This window comes from Hippopotamus amphibius, chromosome 1 (assembly GCF_030028045.1).
Source record: "Hippopotamus amphibius kiboko isolate mHipAmp2 chromosome 1, mHipAmp2.hap2, whole genome shotgun sequence".
Classification (NCBI taxonomy): Eukaryota; Metazoa; Chordata; class Mammalia; order Artiodactyla; family Hippopotamidae; genus Hippopotamus; species Hippopotamus amphibius.
Genome location: NC_080186.1, coordinates 158,544,612 through 158,557,473, shown reverse-complemented (window position 1 = coordinate 158,557,473; position 12,862 = coordinate 158,544,612). Strand labels below are relative to the sequence as shown.

General features: G+C 33.3%; 1 protein-coding gene across 14 annotated transcripts in view; it reads right to left on the bottom strand.

The window, feature by feature from the left end:
- NR3C1 (nuclear receptor subfamily 3 group C member 1) overlaps positions 1 to 12,862 on the bottom strand; it is a 127,955-nt gene that overhangs the window by 82,821 nt on the left and 32,272 nt on the right. The window lies entirely within an intron of this gene.

Genomic DNA, 12,862 nt, shown 5'->3' with positions numbered 1-12,862 from the left:
ACCCACAGTACTGTACTAACTGTACTCGACCTTAGTTTCCTTATATGAAAAGTGAGGACTAGATAGAAGGACTGGCTTCTGCTGGAATAAATGACAGGAGCACACTCCTTAGTGGTTTGTGTTTTGGGTAGTGATGGGGATTGGCACCTTTCCCAAACAAGGAATGCCCTTGGAGTACATGCTAACATTAACTACTCTGTCTACTCCTTTGCTTCTATACACAGATACAGAAACAGTGAAGCTAGTTTGGGAAACAGGTCTACCACCAACAAGCAGTCACCCTGGTTACTTTGCTGCCTCCCAGCAAAGGTCTGGCTGCCCTTGGGCTTTCTCTTCAGTGCCTGGCAGAGTTGGCACTAAGTAAACGTTGAATGAATAGATAAATATTACACAGCCTCTCCTGGAAAGAGCTTGAAATTGGACTCCATTGTTTTAACGTTTCCTACAAATATTTTAAATGTAACATCTGTAAGACCATAATTTTTACAAGGACGGAAACAACACTGGCCTTGCTTGCTGCTGTATCCTTTGCAACTTGACTTGTGCCTCGCATACAGTAACTGCTAAACATGTGTTCTTACTGTTATTGCTGGTACTGGATTCTTACAGTTCCAATTTGCCCTAAAAAGGGTAAAATATATGATTAAAGGTAAAGCCATGTTATTTGCTCTTCTTCTCTGTAGTTCTTTGTTTAAACAGCGAACCTAAATTGAGTATCTTAAGTGCTAAGTGCTGTAGTGAAAACATTCCTTGTCTTTAAGAAGAATGGATCTAAAGAGAGAAATAAGAAATATATAAAGAAAACAGTATTAATCCAACAAATATTTATTGGGCGCCTATTATGTGCTATGTCACTGAGTTATGTATAAAAACCTGTATGGTTAGCAGCTGCCATTGGATCTCATCAGATGAGGGAAGAGCTTGCTCTGGGCTAGGCTACATACATAAAGGAACGTGTACAAAGTGAGCGGGCATCAAGCTGGTGTGGAAGGTTACACAGTGTTGAAAGCAGAGAGGATGGGGCTGAATTCCAGACTACAACAGTGCTCAGCTACATCATACGGCACACTGGTATGCTGTGATCAGTTTTAGGATCTGTGGCAAGGAATTTGTTATTAATAATGACATGTATTTTCATTACAAACCCTGCCAGGTTAGAGTGACTTGCTGTAATCCTTGTGAAAAGTAATTTGGAAATACCTGTCAAAAGTATAAGTGCACATACCCTTAATTCAGCAGCCCTACTTTGGGGGAAATCTATGTTTAGAAACAAAGTTGCTATTTGTAAGGATACATAGAAAAGGGTGTTTCTTGGAGCCTTATTTGTAGTGGCAAAAATCATGAAACAACCTGAATGGAATATTGTACAACTAATTAAAAAGAATGGAATCTACATCTGTTGATCTGGAAGGATGTTCAGAGTATACTGTTAGAAAAGCAACATGCAAATAAACTGGTATAAGGTGATCCTATTCTTATTTAAAAACAAACAACCCAGAATGCCTTATATGTGTGTTTATGCTTATATGATTATACAGAAATGCGGAAGATAAGGGGAGACAGGAAAGGAAAGGAAGGAAGAGGAAAGGGGAGACAATGAGGAAAAGTTTATTAAATTTTCTTGGTATAACTTTGCTGAAGGCAATGAACACTATTTTTGCAAATTTTGAAAAGGCAAATTTGTGAAAATAATAATAAACAAAAATAATCTTTAAAAGAGCCAATTGACATACTCTCCTGTGATCTCGCTTACACTCAGATGTGCTTTCTTGGACATGACAGATCAGGACAGCACCGCACGACCTGTGCATGACCGCATCCTCCAGGGGATCTGGAGTGTCCACGTGGCTGCTATCTAGCACATGGGCTGTGCTGGAAAGAGGATGGAGAACCACAATGCTGTGCGTAACAGAACCACAGACATTTTTTGATTAGGGGAAGAATAGTGAAAACAGTGTCGCACTCAAGAGTTTGAACTAGGGTATGGCCAGTTTTTTTGTTTTTTGTTTTTTCTGTTGTGCTGGCTTCTCTGGGAACAGAACTTAATTCCCTCCTGGTTTCCTGCCTTTGTCTCTTGCTCCTAACCCAGTGTCAGAGTCTTTGTGGTCTCACAAGTGTGTTTCTTATTATCCACATTAATATTTTCATCTAAACTTGAAAGACTGATTAGGCTTTCAAACTTAGGGTTTCTTCCTTTCTTTTTAAATTTAAATACTAAATTAAATCTAGTAATTTGTTCTTATTCCATTTAGGATTTCACTGATTTCTCTGGCTTTGACTTTTGAGAATGTTTATATATTTTAAAGACTGGCTTCAACAACAGTCCCTCATATTTATGATATTCTGTTCTCTTCTACCCTAGTTGACTTGACAGCATATACTACTCTCTCCCGCCCCAATTTTAAATTGTTGTCTCCTAATTCTCCAGCTGTTCATTATCTTTTGTGGCTGCTCTCTTTGGATGCCTTCCAGAGCACTGTCCTTGGTCCTCCCCTTTTTGTTCCCTGAATACTAAAACAGTTCATTCTTAAATGACCTCATCTGATTTTCTTGCTTTAGCTAATACCTACTTACCTTACATTTTCTCTTTTCTGTGACTGTCTTTACCATATGAGGTTGAACTCTCCTACCACTCTTAGTAAAAAGAGATACCTTACTAGCTTTGAATTGCTGCTATATACTATAGATAGAATAAGTCAAAACTATGGATAGTATAAGTCAAATCTAAATAAGCTAAATACACTGAAGAAAGATAATATGGAAATTCAAGCAAAAATAAGATACTCCCTCTCTTGGAGTATTCAGTCATTATACACACCCTTATCTGAAAAATGTGCACAACGATTTCTTGCCTGACTTGCTCTAGATAAGTCAACACAAATGTATACATTAGATGTCTGCAAGCATAATCTCAATTCTTAAACAAGTGAAAAACATAAAGACTCAAGCTACAAAAGGCTACTATCTTAAGCAAGATAAAATTTAAAAAGCCAAACCTCAAGCTCTTTATTTCAAAGCTTTGGTTACCTGATATGTTCAATGGTAAATGTATCAGAGTTGTTCTAAGACAATTCGTTTTAAAGTCTTAGAGCAAACTTAAAAGCTGACAACACTAAAAAATACATTTTTTTTATGTACACTTTGTCTCTGTATACATAAGCACTTATCCATCTTAAAACCTGTTTCCTATCTGGAGAAGATAACCTGGGCTGTCATCTCTCTCAGCGATACTCACTATCTGCTGACATTTCCTTTCTCTGGACAGACAGACGTGCAATCCATCCCTATACACCTTAGTTTATATGACAAGTTTGTTTATTCATATATTCAATGTGTATTTATTGAGGTCTTACTATGTGCTAGACACTCTTCGACTTGCTGGGATAGGATAGGCAAGGCAGACAATGTCACTGCTCTTATGGAACTTAGATTTCAGCAGGTGAGCAGATAATACACGAATAATTAGATATATAATGTTGAGGGGAAGGGAAGAGTATGTGAAAGATGCTACTATTTCAGATAAAGCAGTCAGAGGTGGTCTCTCTTAGGAGTTGATGTTTAAGTGGAGACCTAAATAAAGTAAGAGAAAGTCATGTAGATATCTGGGATAATGTTCCCAGGCATACAATGCATTGGGGACCTAAAAAGAGGACTATGCTTCTTCTAGAGAATAAGGAGATATTCTTAAGTGACCAGAAGAAGAAAAAAAAAAGTCTTACACCAAGGGTACATAACCTGAGGTTATGCATCAAGTGTGCAAATCACGTTTTCTCCTTGTCTTATATCACATAATGTATAGGATGACAAAACTGTACATATTAGTTTCCTCCACAGGTGACTGGAGACAGGCAGGGTGGAACAGGTATGAAGATCTCTAGGTGTGTGAAGTTCACGACGGGGGATATTTATCTTCTTCAGCTCAATAAATGTTTGCTGCTGTGTGAAGCTGGAAGAAGCTTTGAGATGTTGTAGTTAACTACCCATTCCACCCATCTCAAGAATCCCCTTCCTAGGACAGGCCTTTGTGGCTCTTCCAACTATTAACACAATGTAACTAGGCTGCTTATATATTTCCCAGTGTTCATACAGAAAGACTTAGGCATTAGAAAAATCAGACTTAACCAGACACTGGCACTGGCATTTAGAACTTTCATTTTCTTCTTCCATGGGTTTCTAACTTTTCCTTCTGGCTTCACTTATTTACTCCGTTTTCTCTTTTAAATATGTCTGTGGTACCCCCAAAGCACTGCACAGCCGAATTAAATGATTAATATCAATTAAAGGGTCACTCATCCCTAATACACTGAATTAGAGATTTCACCTATTTTTCTCACCTTTCCTTTAAAAATATTTCTTAGATTATATTCAAAACCTAGTACACATAGATTGCACTTACACCAGCCCATTGTGTGTGTTTAGTGATAAGAAGCATTTTCTACATAATAGAAAAATCTACCAGCCTCCTAGCTAAAAGAACAAACTAGGAGATTCCAGGCTAATAAGAAAGTAAAGAAATAAAACCAAATTTAGCAATAAAGCACATCTGCCATGTTATAATGGCTCTTTATCCCCTTTCCTTAGCCATTAAAAACTTATAAATCATTTTGGGGGGAGAAAGAATAACTATTTGAGAAAACAGGTTGTTTTCAGTAAAAACACTGGAAACTCACTAAAGTTCTTAAGCAGACTCTTCTCAAAAAGAAATTCTCACAAAGAATTTAAGCACTAACAGAATGGTTACAAAAGGTGTATCCTATTTTTTAAGGCCACTGCATGTATCTTCATGATTTCAAAGGCTGGGATCCATTCCAGTCCTAGCAATTGATGAATAACAAAAATGACTAAATTTAGAAAAGAGTAGTAACAATCAAAATTTACTTAATTTTTAAAAGTACTTTCACTAAGAGCAGAAAATTTCTATTCAGGTTATGAGGAATAAACATAGAAAATACATGTAACTGTAACACTGTTAAGCTGTTTTATGGATATAAATAATTTTAGTATACTTAAGTTGTTATTCCTATAATTATCCCTCAAATAGTTAATTCCCTGATACAGCAAAGATTGGAATGGGAAATGAATTGTCTTGGAGATTGTTGTAGGAATTTACATTTACTTTACATCTGCTAACATCAAATTCCCTTCAGGTCCAAGGCAAAGACAGGCCCACTTTACTTGAACATAAAATACTTATGAAAAAAAAAAAATCAGGCTTACAGGTGAGTAATCTTTTTTTTCTGCACTATGTCAAAAAAAGGGAGCATATAACTTGTTAACATAAAGCTCCTTGATAGCTTAAAGAAGACAATCAGACTTAACTATTGAGCCACATCCATTTCATATTAGTTACCTTGGGAGGCTAAGCACTTACTCAAGGGGTATTCCACAAAGTTTTAAATTTAAATCTTCTATAGAAATACCTATATGGGTTCTTTTAAATAACCTCAATGAAAACAAATATTATAATTTGGGAGAGGATTAAATTTCTACATTCTGGAAGTATTTAGCTGCTACTGTAGTGTCATGAGTCCAGTTTTCTTTTATGGCTTATAAGGTGGTTTTGAAGGCAGTTTCAAAAGAGGAATGAATATACATAGCTTCCCAAGGTAGAGGATTAGAAAAACAGCATTCATTTTGGGTCTTCTGTTTTAAAAAATCAATCTATTTTATAGTCACACTTTGTCCTTAATAAACTCAGCTGGATTCCAGATGACAAGTTCACATTAAGTTCTAATTAAATTTTTTAAAGTTTCCCTATAAGAAAGCTGCCTACAAACTTAATGAGTTAGTTTTTACATTGGTATGTTTACCAATTTAAACTGCCACTTAACTTGTTTCTGTACTTGGCTCTTTGTTATCTAAAGAGATTTATAACTTTGGTTGAATCCACTAAATTTGTTTTCCTGAAGCTTTTTTCAACCACTTTATCAAAAGGAAAAAAGTTACTAAATAAAGTCAAGTGAGCGTCATAATTCTCCCAAATCTGTGCACTTAGGATAAATTCTGATACTCATTGTAGTCAGAAGCTCAAGGTTTGTTAATGACAGAGAATCTTTGCGTACTTGATTTTATAAGAATACCAGACAATAAAACAGAAAGGGGGATATTCTAGCATTTATTAAAAAAAAAAAAGTGCTTGAAGTTATCAATATGGCTGTTAAATTTCGATGGCATTGAAAAGCTAATAAAAAACCCAAACTGAAAAAAATATCAATGTAAAAAAGTGATCTTGGCACTCGGAAACTTGAAATATATTAGTCCTTATAAAACTGGGATCCATAACCCTTCAGGGATTATACATAGTAGACACTGAAAAAGTCTTAGTGCTTGATAAATAGGAAATACCTGCATAGGCACAGATGTCCCAATGTACTTAAGCCAGTGAGGGTCATGCTGGTTTGAGCTCAGTAGACTTGGCAGAGCTTTAAGAATTCCACATTGAATTTTTATAGTACTTTTTAATTTTCAAAGTAAACAACCATGCACAAATCCCGCAAGTAAGAATGTTGGGTGCTCTCACTATTTTAATAGAAGATAAAACTGTGCCAGAGAGCCACGAGTGACTACACAAATATACGCAAGAGAACAGAGAGGCATGATCCCATTTCTCCTTTATATATTGTTTAAAAATTCACTGATGACAAATAAAAGTATTGAAGATCCAAGAGGGATTTCTAACACAATATTAACTATTTCCCTTCAGATCACTATTAAGTAGTCCTGTTTTTTTCTCTTTTTCTCTTTAAATGTCTCAGATTTCCCCACCTTTAAAATTAAGGTAAATAACAACTGCCTTCTATACTACAAAGCTATCGACAGAATCAGTAACAATATAGAAACTAAAATGAAAAACCTCCATAGGGTTGTTAAGAGGTTTAAATGAGATGAATGCATACAAAGTCCTTAACATAGTGGTGCCACAAAATTATTAGGGAAAAAGGGATTAAAAATATATAGGAAAGAATATGGAAAATACAGTTAACTTCGTAGTAACTTTTACAAAATAAAACCTGCCTAATGTGTATTACATTTCAGATCTCTAGAACTAGAGACTACATGTTAAGAGAAGCGTGCTAGGGAGCTTAGACTACTGAGAATTCGGTATTCAAAGCGTAATACCACCAACTAATTCTGTGATCTTTTTTCTAGACACTTTCTATAAGTCTCATTTCCTCATCTGAAAAAATGAGAGTTTGGAGAGTACATGAGCTCTCAAGTCTCTTTAAACTCTAATCTAATATCATTGTACCAAACAGAAAACAAGCTTTGAGAACCCAAGATCCCAACTTCTCAGGCTCTACCAATAACAGTGTTTACATATGATTTTCTATGTACTATCAACTACATTATTTTAAATTATTATTTTATAAAAATACCAAATCTGGGTTCATTCTTGTCTTGTACTTGATAATGTACAAAGAACCAGGTAGTATATCATTCCCTACCCCAGCTGCCTCCTTCACTGAAACAATACGTTAAGAGGACTGTAGAATTTTAGAAACAGAAGTACACACACGTGTTTTGAAAATAATTCATATATAATTGTAAAGAAAATATTTTGACTCTAAAACACCTAATTACTCAAGGTCATAGATTTGTTCAGCTCAGTCTTAGAACTCAAGTCTTCTAATTTTTAGTCTAGTTCTACTGTTTTTACTATTAAATAACTAAATTGTTTGGAAGGGATTTAAAGATTTAAAAAAAAAAAAAAAACCCACCAAATTTGCAGTTTATATCATCTTAAAATTAAGGAAATCCTTATCCCCAATAATTACAAAACAAAAGCACAAAAACATTAAAACAACAACAAAGTAAAACAGTGTCCACAGCAAACTGCTAGAGCTTTAATGTCCAACATGTGACAATCATAAGGTCGTAAGTCACTGTATTGCCCCAACCAGCATGAAATAATAAATCATATACTAAATTAGATGTCATTTCACAATAGCTTTAAAAAGTTGGCTATCAAATATACTTTCATAATAGCCACAGCTAAATATTAAGGATAATTATGAAATCAACTAGAATAAAGGTTAATTTTATTATAAAAAGAAAAGTTAACATTTATTGCAACAAACTGTATGCCTTAAACATTGCATACTTAAGTTGAACTCTCAAATATAGTTAAAAAAAATAAAAATTCAATGTAAAATAATGTGCTAAACATTTACAACTAATCATATCATTAAACCTTTCTCTCCATATATGTATATTTGAAGCCCTACAGAGTGAATGAAAAAAATTCTAAGATAAGAGGTACTTTCACTAAATTTGTTGTATTAGACATTATTAATCTTGTTGAAACTTGCTCAAAAAAGTTTTAAAGCACTCAAAATTAATATTTGAGTTACTCTGAAAAAGTATGTTTAAGCATGCAGCTCTCCTAAGATGTCATTAATATTTAAACTGGCCCAGAGATAAAATTAGGAGATGACACACTTCCACTCAAAATAATTGGCTTTAAGGACTATATTGCGATATAGTTTAAATGACCATCTAGCAATTACAGAATTCCATAATCTATTATATATGTAACATTAAATAAGAACTTATTTCCTCAGTATTTCAGCAGAAAAATACACAAGCCATGGAAACAAATTATTAAAGAGGGTTGTACTCCACAGTCAGATGACAACGTATGTCAAAGTGCACTAGGAAATATACAGTGGTTATATCAACATAACATATCACCATTTCAACTACATGCCAGTAATTAGATTTTTATTGATTAAATATATAAAAATGGGGAAAATATGAACTTGATCTTAGCTTAAGTAATCTAAAAGGAATTAAAATTTCCATTCCATTTTTCTTTTTTTTTTTTTGGTAATAAGGTATAGCAAAAAACAACAGCGTAACCCTATAAACATCAGGGTTATAGTGCCACAATTACCTTTTGATTTTTACTTCAAATAAAAGAAACTAAATTGTAATCCTGGTTAATGCACTCATTTGCACATAAACACAGGGCCCCAAATTTCTTTTAGTTCTTTGAATTCATGACAACTGATCCAAATTGTTGGTTTTCAGAATTGTTCTTGACGTTTCTAAACTTATCTTCCACCTTTCCACATCTCTTATTGCTCCTTGCCTCCCTTGCCCCAGTGCCCTTTAATTCACAAACTCCACTGGAAATGTATATTCAAGGGACATTTGTGATGCTAGTGAGGAATAAAAAAGGCAACCTATCAAAAGTAGGTGGCGGCTGAAATCGCTCTCTGCAACTAATTCTGAACTACTATAAAGCTGCTTATTTTCTAAAATATAGCTTACTGGGTAAAATCAATACAAAATTACTATTAAAACACACTCTAATCCAGTTTAGCATAAAAATGATCATGTACAATTCAAAGAGAGAGGAACACTTAGATCTTTTCTTTTTCCCCCAAATGGAAGTTCTCCATAAGAATATTTTTATTTACTTGAAAAATACAAAACCCAAGTAGAATAAGCCAAAAGAAAATGAGAGCAGTTGGCTCCCTGAAATTACAGAAATAAGGAGAGCATGGGCTTTTAAACCCTTCTGTAAAGGTCAATAAGTAATTGATTTTTTTCAGTTATAGCTTAATTCAACAAAATATTTTTTGAAAATTCTTCTGCAAAACAATTTACCAATATACATCTTCCATGACTCAGAAATATGGAAGTGCCCATTAATTTGGCAAATACCTGTAAATACTGCATTACACAATCACCAGGATGTCCTCAGAAGGGTAAATGATATTAGGCACAAACCTATTTTGTCTATTTAATTTGCTCACACAAATAGTAGTACATAATGAGAACTTACTGCTCAGTAAAATTACGTGTGATCTTAAAAGTAAGAAAAGATATGTTTTAAGAAATATGCCCCAGGCTTATTTTAAACCCAATGTAAATTAAGATTTCCTAACAACTAGGCTATTTCAATCACCTGCAGGCCAGAGTGGATTAAGACTTATATAACCAACCAATTAATACAGATGTTCTTTCACATTGGCCACTCATACTAAAATAACCCTTTTGATCCAATCTCTCCTTCACTGAAATCTCAAAAAGCCCCTAAAGTGATCTCTACACACATATGAATTTTACTACTATTACAATTTGTATTTAACCTACATTTATGCAAGGTATGTTTCAGAATATGTCTTTCATAAAATTTATAAACAGTCAATATAATGTTTAAAGTGGTCAGGTTAACTAAAATATCTGTAACATCAATAGATAAAACCAAAACAGCATTATAATACAAATTATTTTATCAATTATAAAAATATAATGGAACACCCAAAGAAATATCACAAGAAGTAATTTCAATAAAATCCGACCACACGCTAATCACACATTTCTGTACTGGAGTCATTCCACACTAACTGACACACCTGAATACACAATGTGTTTTATCTTGTGTTTTCTTTTTTTTTCTTTTACTAGTAATATAGCCAAAAGGAAGTACAGGGTTTTTTTAAAAAAGGAAAAGATTATCATAAAGCTAAAAATAAACAGCCAAAAGCAAATCTCCTTTAACTTTCAGAAATCATTTTATGAGTGAATATCAGAAATATTAAGCTTAAAAAAGACATTGAAACACTCCCTGCCAGAACCTTTGGAAGGAGAGAAAAAAACAAGTAAAGAAAATGTCCATTAAAAAGAGGGAAAATCAACAAAATCTCTTCCTTACGCCTCCCTTCTCTGAGAAAACATTCAACACGATGTTAATAAAAAAAATGAAAAAGGGACAGAATTTGCTTCACTCATCCTGCTTTTGTACAGGCCTTCATTTGCATTATGCTAATAAAATTAGACACAGATGCAATTTATAATGAGATGTTAAAATCTACATAAATTTTCATAGCTTCATTAAATGCCAACAATAGAGCCCGAAACTCCACCTAAGACTGAATTTATAAATTCATCTTGTATCATTCTTTCTCTCTTCAGAAAATGGTCAATTTTTTAATACTAAAGTTTCAACATAACCCCAACGAAAGCTCTAATTCCACCTGAAACCATTTACTTCTTTACCTCTTTTCAGCAGTTTCACCATTAATGCTCAAGTGAAACAATGTTGAAAATCAAATTATGCAGAAATCCACCTTCATAAGTTTATGCTAAATTTGTTGAATTTCAGTATTTAAAAAGCATATTAAGGTAGAATGGCTAGTTTGTTTTACTTGAAGAATGTATCTGAATATTAGTAAGGTTTCTCTTGTTTTACTATCAATGAACTTAAACCTTAAAAAGAAAATACTATGCTCAATCATGATATTCATAATTTTACAATTTAATGTAATAATTGGATGTTGTGCTGTGTTGACACATCAGAAGGAATTGCCTTCCCTCCCAAAATAGAGTGTAGTGTGTTTTTTTTTTTTTTGTTAAGCGTACTAAGAAAAAGCAATTTTAGGTGACATCTTAAAAAGGCAAATTACAATTTATGCTCTAAAAAATTTAAATAGAATGTAAGGTATTAGTGGATTTAATATTTCTATATCTAAAGTCAGAAAGTCAGCATTCAATATAGTTGTGGTCTCAACATGTTGATTTATCTGCTGATTATTCAGGGTCACTGGTCAAAGTCTGGTTAGAACCAAGTAACATACAGAGAAGAGAAAGCAACAATTTTAGTTATATCAGGGCTATTGTTCCGAAACAATAGACTAATTCAATGATGGTAAAAAAGAAACATTGTTTCAATTTATTTGGAAGAAGCTTTGTTCTGGGTAATCACAGTTCCCTATGTTAGGTTAATGCCATAAAGTATAAAATTTTCAAACTTTCTCAAACTACACCGTGAAGATATTACAGGTCTTCATTAGGATACAAACTACTGATTATAATTCCAAATCACACATCAGCATAAAATAATTTCACTGGATACTAAAGAATCTTGAAAAAGCCACATCATCATTGCTTTGTCTACTATCATATATGGCTGTTATGAGGTTGACACACTTTAAATGTTATAAACTACTAAAAAAGTACTAAAAATTCTAATGATTTAAGGATAACTATATTCATCTAAGACATTCTCCAAGATCCTAGATTTTATAGAGCTTAATGAAAGTTCATTGTGAATGGAAAATAAATCCTTGTTCCACGCCTTTTTTCTAGTAAGGAAGATGAAAACAATACCATGCTGATTATCAGAACAAAAAGCATTAATAATCACCAAGCGTTTCCTAAGGTATATTATTTTTCTTTGTACAATTACATGTATTATAAGTCAACGTAACAGTTTCCTACAGATAGCTTAGTCAAACCAACTGTACTTACTCTTTTAAGACAAACAAGCACATTCAATCATGGATTCCACTGCCAAAAATTTGAGATTGAAAAATTTAAAACACAGTATGTCTTTTAACATTTAAACACAACAGCTTATGCGATCACATCTCAAATCTCCTTACTGAAAACATTTTAAATCTTCAATTCAGAATGACAGCAATAAAAAGTTGAAGTGTTCTTCTAAGTGGATAGTGATTATTTAAATAATAGATTAGTAGGTAGTTTACATTAAGACACACAAGAACCAAGGATTTTTTTTTCTTTTAAGAAACACCTAAGCCTTTTAAAGGAATAGAACACAGCCTAAATCTAGGTCTAATTTTTTTCCCCAACAGGCAAAGCTTCCTACTTAAAGAGGAAAGAAAGAGACACGTCAGTATTAGTATATACCTTTAAAAGAAAAAGTATTTTTAAAGAGGGTTTTAAATAAAATCTTCAATGACTAGTTAATGGGAACAGTGCCTATCACTAACGTTTAATAACTTAAAGTACTTACGTACAAAGAAATCACCGTCTACTATGCCCTTCCTCCCCCCTCAAAAAACCCCACTGATTACTCAATCTTGTGTATCTACAATTACATTTTTACATT